At 39.6% G+C, this 7,568-nt stretch overlaps 1 long non-coding RNA gene across 1 annotated transcript; it reads right to left on the reverse strand.

The window, feature by feature from the left end:
• Positions 1–2,275: 2,275 nt before the first annotated feature.
• LOC148138810 (uncharacterized) lies at positions 2,276–4,509 on the reverse strand. The gene is made up of 3 exons (XR_015753829.1): positions 4,363–4,509; positions 3,276–3,454; positions 2,276–3,122 (listed from the first exon to the last, which is right to left on the reverse strand). It is a non-coding gene; the product is annotated as an uncharacterized LOC148138810 (long non-coding RNA).
• Between the last annotated feature and the right edge of the window lie 3,059 nt (positions 4,510–7,568).

Consider the following 7,568-nt stretch of genomic DNA (forward strand, 5'->3'; position numbering starts at 1 on the left):
TCTGTTGCAATGCTTCTGTAGTCAATGCAGTATGAGTTGCAGACAGGTTGCCCCGCTCGTCAGGGTTGAACTGGTTATATTCAATTTGTGAAGTTATAATCTGTCTGTGTACAAATCTTGAGTCAGACTGGTTGTATTTACAAAGTGGAATTTACAGAATATTACAAGGATTGAAGGGGACATCGATACGCACAAGTGTGCACGTTTCTCCTTGCATACATTTTGTGAAGACATTAAGGAAACCATTGAATGCTTTCAGCCCTCCAGTACATAACTTAAACATGGAATAGGTGCTTCCTCATGTGAAAAAAGCAGGATGGCAGACAGAAAACGAAGTTGAGGATGAATTACCGTTCCAAAAGGGTTGCAAAATTGCGGCATTCACCACAGCACATTGAGGTGTATTGTGCAACATTGAGACAATAGAAGGAGGGGCTTGACAGAATTGCAATTAGCAGTTGGTTGAGTTGTTGTTAAGTGTGGTAAGTAAGGTGGACTTTGGTCTCAGGGTAAAGTCAGGACTGCAGATGCTAGAGATCAGAAACTAGAACGTCGTGCTGGGAAAGCATGGCAGGTCAGCCAGCATCCGAAGAACAGGAGAAATGATGTTTCGGACATAAGCGCTTCATTAGGAATGAGGCGTGTGGGGCGGGGCTGAGAGATAACTGGGAGGGGATGGAGTTGCGGGAAGGTAGCTGGAAAAGTGATAGATTGGTGAAGGTGAGGCCAAAGGTGATATGTTAGAGGAGGAGTGATGGACTGGTCCAGAGGGCGGTGCCGATTTGTACGCTTGAGACTGGGATCAGGGCGGGTGACGGGAAATGAGGAAGCTGTTGAAGTCCACATTTATCCGTGTTGTTGCAGAGTCCCAAGGCCGAATATAAGGTGTTCCTTCTGCAGGCGTCGTGTGGTAATGGTTTGGCGGTGGAGGTGGTCCAGCAACTGCAACTCCAGAACTTGTTACTGTATTCTGCCGACACACCAATAGTCGAGCAGAGAGGCGAGTACATGTCAAGCATAGCAGCTCGTAAAGTTTAGAAATCGACACTTCACTTACCGTGGAATCCAAAAACAGCAAGGGTGCGATGAAAACTATAACAACTGGATAATTAGAAGGCAAACTCAATGCCATATTCTAGCGTCAAACAATCTGCCCAAACATAATCGGACAAATAGGACACACTCCAATATATTTCCCTGGAATTCGAGCTAAATTCACAAAATCTGATCCCTCTCATAAATGTCACAGTTTTTGGCTCTCAGTTTTCAATGCATCCCGATCCCAGCAGCTTATTAGGGACGTTACACAATGTGAGACATTATTGGAAGAACTACCCACAAATATAAGAGTAAAACATTTCAGCGACTTAAGTGGAATGCTATAAGGTTCATAATTACACCATGTATTCTTGAGATTTGAAAATTAGTTTAAAACTCATACATTGAGTAAATTTCACTGTAACATGTTCTCTCTTCTTGTGAAATCTAAGTAGATGAATTTGTCCATGAATCCTGCTTATTCAAGTAGTAATCAACAATTTCCAATTCTGATTTAATGGTCTGGTTGTCCCCGAGAAGTTAAAACTTGGAAGTGCATTAAAAACGCAGAAGGAATTAATCCTGTGCCTGGTAGTCACATAATTCAAATTGAAAAGTTGAAAGGGAATATCTAATGATAATTGTTGATTGAAAATATATTACAACATACAATTAAAAGGAATACTGCAATCATTTTATATGTGATGAAATAGAAGATCAGGATGAGAAATCAGAAGGAGCAAAGAGGCTGTCATCAAAATGTGTTTTTTCAAAGGTACCAACAGTTTTCCCAATGGAATCGCTCGAAGTATGTTGGATATTATAATCAAGTAAACCTCAAAGAAACTGCATGTTCAGAAAGAAGTAATGCAAAGTCCAACTAATTGTGGGAAAATTGTTTAGCAGGCTTATAAGAGCATCGTCTGCTTTTACTGAAAAATAGCTTACTATACTTATAACTGTTTCCTGTGATTTTAAATTTGTAATTTAATTATAAAGCGCATTTAAAAAGAAATTCACATCGGCTTGCTACTGCAAGTTTAACACCTTTCGATTTTGATTTTGCTGGAAATGTCAAGGATGCCTATGATGTACTTGCAGAAAATGAATTAAATGAAATATTCGACAAACCTCATAAATTGTACGTTTATGGTAATGCATGTTTACAATCAACGAAACTGAGTTCGAAAAAAATACAATGGACTGTAACATTAGCAGAAATAAAGATCAGGAAAAGACAGAATATCTCATCTTGCAATCATCACTTCTCGTATGCAAGAAAGTAAAATTAGACTTTCCAATTCGATTCATGCACCATGAAATATAAGTGCACAATAGATGTGTCACGGTTAACCCAGAGATGCATTAGAGGTTGTAAACGGTATATCTTAATTGAAGAAATTGAAGTACGACTGCTTTGATTGGGAAATGCATATTGTGTGCAAGGCTTTCTTTCTGCTATATGCTGTCCTTTATTTATGAAACTAGAGTTCTGCTTTTTGAGTGGTCTTACACATTTTCCAAACCCTCCAAAAATTCCAGGCTTGCTAAATTTTATTCTTTTGCGAGTGCAAACTTTAAATCTGGAAATTATATCGCTTCTCCAAAATCTTTGTCCCAAATGTAACCTCCGTGAAATTTCCTATGTCATTTCCTCGCTCCTTTGGTCGCATGCGAACAGGTTTCTGAGTCCGAATACAATGTTATTGTTAAGTTCATTTGATGAAATTTCTTCCTTTGACTCATCAATCTACAATCTAATTCACAGGCTTATCTCATTCACCAATGTCACTGCCAATTCGCTGCAGTTAAAGCAGTCTAAAATTTCTGCATTTATCATGTGCATTTTTGATTTCTATGATCAATGCGAAAAGAAATCGCAGACACGGGTTTGCGAAAATCAATGTTTTAACTGGCATCTCTGGACATCCTGGTTATGTTAATCAGCAGCTATGTTCAATGCGGTATTCGATACTATCAGCAGCATGACCACCAACAGAGACAACAAACAACTGATGCAGTCAGCGCTGGATAAAACAGATCCCGACACAATGCATTCAATGATATGAGCATTCAATCTTCGTCTGAAAAAAGAAAGTTGGGATTTAGTGGCAATTTGTCACAATCTAACCAAAAACAAAACGTTGATTATCACGGTATAAGGTTGGACATGGGTTTATGCTGCGTTCTCTTTTTTTGGTTGATTCTTACATTTTAAATAATGATAGAATACATACCGACGTACTGTTTTTTTCCATAGTACGATTAAGTACTTAATCGCATGCTCTCTGCATTGTGTGACACTTTCAAATATAACATGAAAAATGTTAAAGCCATCCAAACATCCTTGTCATTTGCTTCCACTCTCCGTCTTGGTGGTGTCATTGTGAATATGTTTTCAGTTCATTAACTGCTTCTGTAAATAACATACAAAAAAGCCATGTGAAAGCGACGCATCCGATGATGAAGATTTGCACAGGAGGAAACCGAATACTGCTTTCTCCCATCTCTGTAATCTCGCACTCCACCTCAATACATGAGGTGCATAAAGCCGCAGGGACGCTTTAGTTCAGCAGAGCTGAGAGGTAATGTTATTCCAGTGATCTCCAAACCAAATTCCCATTTAAAATCCCGTTTAGAATTAGTACGAAATTCATATCGGTCCGTCTAATTTTTATACCAATTTACGCCAACTGAAACTGATTTTCAGCTGTGCTTTTTTGTAATCCTGGGGATTGGAAGGTTGGAAACATCGCATCAAACGCTTTAGATCAATCATTCTGTGTGGTATGTCACTGATGCCTTCAGGTTTGTCTCATAGATTCTGAAGAAGGGAATCAGTGTTCAAAACATTAACGGAGTCTTCTTTCCACAGAATTTGCGAGAACAGCTGTGTTTCATAAGGCAAACTTGTTTTTTTTTTTGTTTCGTCTATGTCTTCTGCCATACAGCAAATGCGATCAAAATCATTGCTTTCAATGTAATATGTCACACAATGATACGAAACTGACACATCTATGTGTGTGTGCTTGTCTACTTTATTTCATTGTAAAGCAAGGTATTGTTTTAACAGTAAGTATTCCACTTTAATTTTACGCAATCGCCTTATTGACATCTCGACCAACGCGAAATTTCTTTGTTTCACCGAATCAATGCCATTCAAAGTCGTGCATGCCACAACCAGATTCCCCACTCATGCTTCTTTGTTGCATTTCCAACAATCACAGATTACCCAGTACAAACTTACGTGTATCTCATCTCGCCATACTTAATGCACAGTGTTAAATGATGTGGAAAGCTCACAAGCTAAGAAAAGTTCCTTACCTGCGAAGCATCAGATGTGCGTGCTCGGTCCAATTTGGCAATGCCATATCTTGTCATTCCTGCATCGATTCCCATGTCGTGATCCATGCAGAGAGACTTGCAAAGTCGGAAGCACATTCTGTTAATTAGTGTGTGGTTTCAACGCTTTTTGGCTGAAGGGAAATAATTGGAAAGCCGTGCTCACTGCCCAAAGATCAGTTGACACGTTTCCTAGACGCATAGTGTCACGGCTAAAACAGCAAAGAAAATGAACTTGCAAAAATGATCTTGCACTGTCCTATTGACACTAATCCCACATTCCAAGGCTTGGCCCACGACGTACTCTGCCATCACAATTCAAGTGCTCATTGGCATTCTTTTTAACATTTGTGTGGTTTAGCAATTTGACTGACCCCTACACTCTCCGCCAGCCACTTCCAGACATTCAAAACCTTTGGTAGCGAAACAAAATCCTTGATAGCCCCTAAACACATAACGTAAGGTTATGTTCTCTTCATTATTTTTCCACCAGTTTTATAAACTGCGACATAATTCCACTGTTCCATTGCCTCTCATAAACTCATAATCCTGACTCTGGAACCAGAAAGCCGTCTCAGATCTATCCACACTGTATTACTGCGTAAATTTATTCTGTCCAGCAAACACCTTGGCGAATATGCGGTGCACCCCCGCCGGAGAATTCACAGCATACTATGGCATGGCTAATGGGACTGCACACTGTAATCTGGCTCTAGCATACGCGAAGATTTGTACAATTCTAATCGAATGCCCCTGCTCTCTGCACTGATGTACACATGGCAGGAAAGGACAGAAGCTTTATTTGTCTTCTGAAGCACAGTTTCAACGTTTGGTGCCAATTTCAATTGTCGATGGACAAGGTCCCCAAGCTCCCTTTGTTACTCAGAGCTTTCGAACATCCTTCCATTCATTGAGTAAGTGTTTGTCGTGTTACGTCTTGCAAAGTGCATTGTTGAACAGCTTTCATGGCAAATTTCGATCGGCTGCTGATCTGCCCATTTGAGCAACCCGTCTAAAACTTCCTTAAAACTAATATCTGCTTCTACACTTTTGAACACCAACATAAACGTCCTGCCATTTCCACACCCATTTATTATCTCTATCCTCAACTTAACTATAGCTTCCGATAAAAAAAAAAAGTTTTGTACTATTTCGAAGATGTCCAGAACAATGCTTCTGTGCAATTTAGTTTGGCATATTTCACTTGGCTGCTGGACGTGCAGGCTGAGTGTGCGAGAAAGGTCTCTGATCTATTCACTTAATCTTTAAACATAAAATTCACGGCATCTGCTGAAAAAAAACATATTTTTTCTTCTTCATATTACTGCATTTGAGAGGGTAAAAAGAACTCTTGCTTTTATGAAGATCTGATTATCTCTGAACGCTTTGTTCATAACTTAAGATGTTTAGCTTTGCAGAGCCATAGCATAATTACTCTCAACCAGAAGAATTTAATCAACAATATTTCAGAAATCCGCAGTTGAATCAGTTATTACTTGTCAGGAGAAACTCCACTCGTACACAGTCTCAAGTTTTCCCCATCGTAACGTTCTCATCAACGAGCAGCTGCATAATACTGGGGAGACTCCGTGCCTCAAAAATGTGCGTCAACTGTATCATGAAGAAGTCTCCTTTTGTTTTGCTTTAATGATTTGTTTTCCCAGTTCATCCGATAAACAAAGTACAAATTAATATAAAATAACGACCTTTTCAAACAGGGGAGGTTCAAGCAGGATTTCGGAGCTGCGGATGGAGTATACAAAGCTGGAAGATCTATGTGGGAACATGACTGAAGTTGGAGAGCTTCCAAACGCTCCTCGTTCCTCCTTTAACCAAAGTATATTCCTGAAATCTATTGACCATTCTTTGTTATTCTGCAAAAGAGGCATGTCGAATTGGAAACGTTAACGCATTTTGTCTTTTCGCTGTCCCTGGCACATCTGTTGTTTCACCAAATTTTCCCACGTTTCAGCTCTCCATTTTCTGCTGTATTTCATATACATTTTCTTAGTGTTCCTTGGCTAATGCTTGTCTCATGTAGGTGCTAGACGTCTTATATCTGTTTTCGGGTGGTGATAAAAATCTCAAAATCAAAGGTGAGAAATAACCCCTTTCCCTTAACTTACAAACTCACGCAAATAACATCCATTGTCTCATTAGCAAACACTGTTTTGGATCACTTCAGGCACCTTCAAAGCATTTCAAGAACGTGGCCCAAACCTAACATTAGAACTTGCTTTAAGCAGGTTTTTTGCAGATATTCCAGGAAGAATGCAGCTGGTCAACCCATTTCGTTTTAAACAAAATATAATTTATTTATATATTTACTGCATGAAACAAGAATAAAGAGAACGGAACACAAAATAACTTAATCTATCAGAAAAGCCAAAATATAATCACAACATTCTCCTGTTGGTTTAAATGCTTGCAAATACACCTTATATACCCCTTGTCGTAAAAGGTAAGATCAAACAAAAGGTCTCACAGGAAAGAGGTCACAGAGCGTTGGCGAGTATGGACCAGCAGCTTTAAAACTGTCTCACTGCTTTCAGTGAACAACCTTCAGCGATCAAACACTGCATCAAACCAGAGAAAACCTGAGTTGGAAAAAAGAAAAACCGTTTCCTCCACTTTCATTGGACAGGTGTTTCTTTTGAAGACAAAGTTTTTTTTTTGCCTTCGGCGGTATCTGTTAGCTGTGATCAAATTGGCCCTAAACCTTTTTAAACTTAAAAGTTTCAGAGGCTATGTCTATGACGAACTCTCCAAATAAAATGCCAAGGAGAAAGTAAACTATTTATCGGCGCAGCAACATCACAACATCTGCGTAGGCCCTGACTGATGCGCGAGCACACACACACATACACTCTCACACACACAGAGATATACCTGTACATCTCACACACATGCACAGACACACATGCACGACTGAACGTTTCCATTTGTATTGACTGTGAAGGTCAGAATTCGAGATCGTTTGCAGTGATTTGCGTGCAGTTTTCATTCTGTCTTCTCCAATGTATTTACCAGGGATTGTGAATCAGCCCAACGGAAAATGTGGCCTTTCCTCCTGCACTGTTCACGACTTTGTGGCCATGGCAATAGCCAATCTCCTTGTTATTGTCACGGAGGTTATCTTGAGGCATATTAGTAATGATTGCTTCCCATTGTCTTTCCTGGATATCGCT

Source organism: Chiloscyllium plagiosum, unplaced genomic scaffold (genome assembly GCF_037043375.1).
Source record: "Chiloscyllium plagiosum isolate Xiang-an unplaced genomic scaffold, Cpla_swu_hap1 HiC_scaffold_39, whole genome shotgun sequence".
NCBI lineage: Eukaryota > Metazoa > Chordata > Chondrichthyes > Orectolobiformes > Hemiscylliidae > Chiloscyllium > Chiloscyllium plagiosum.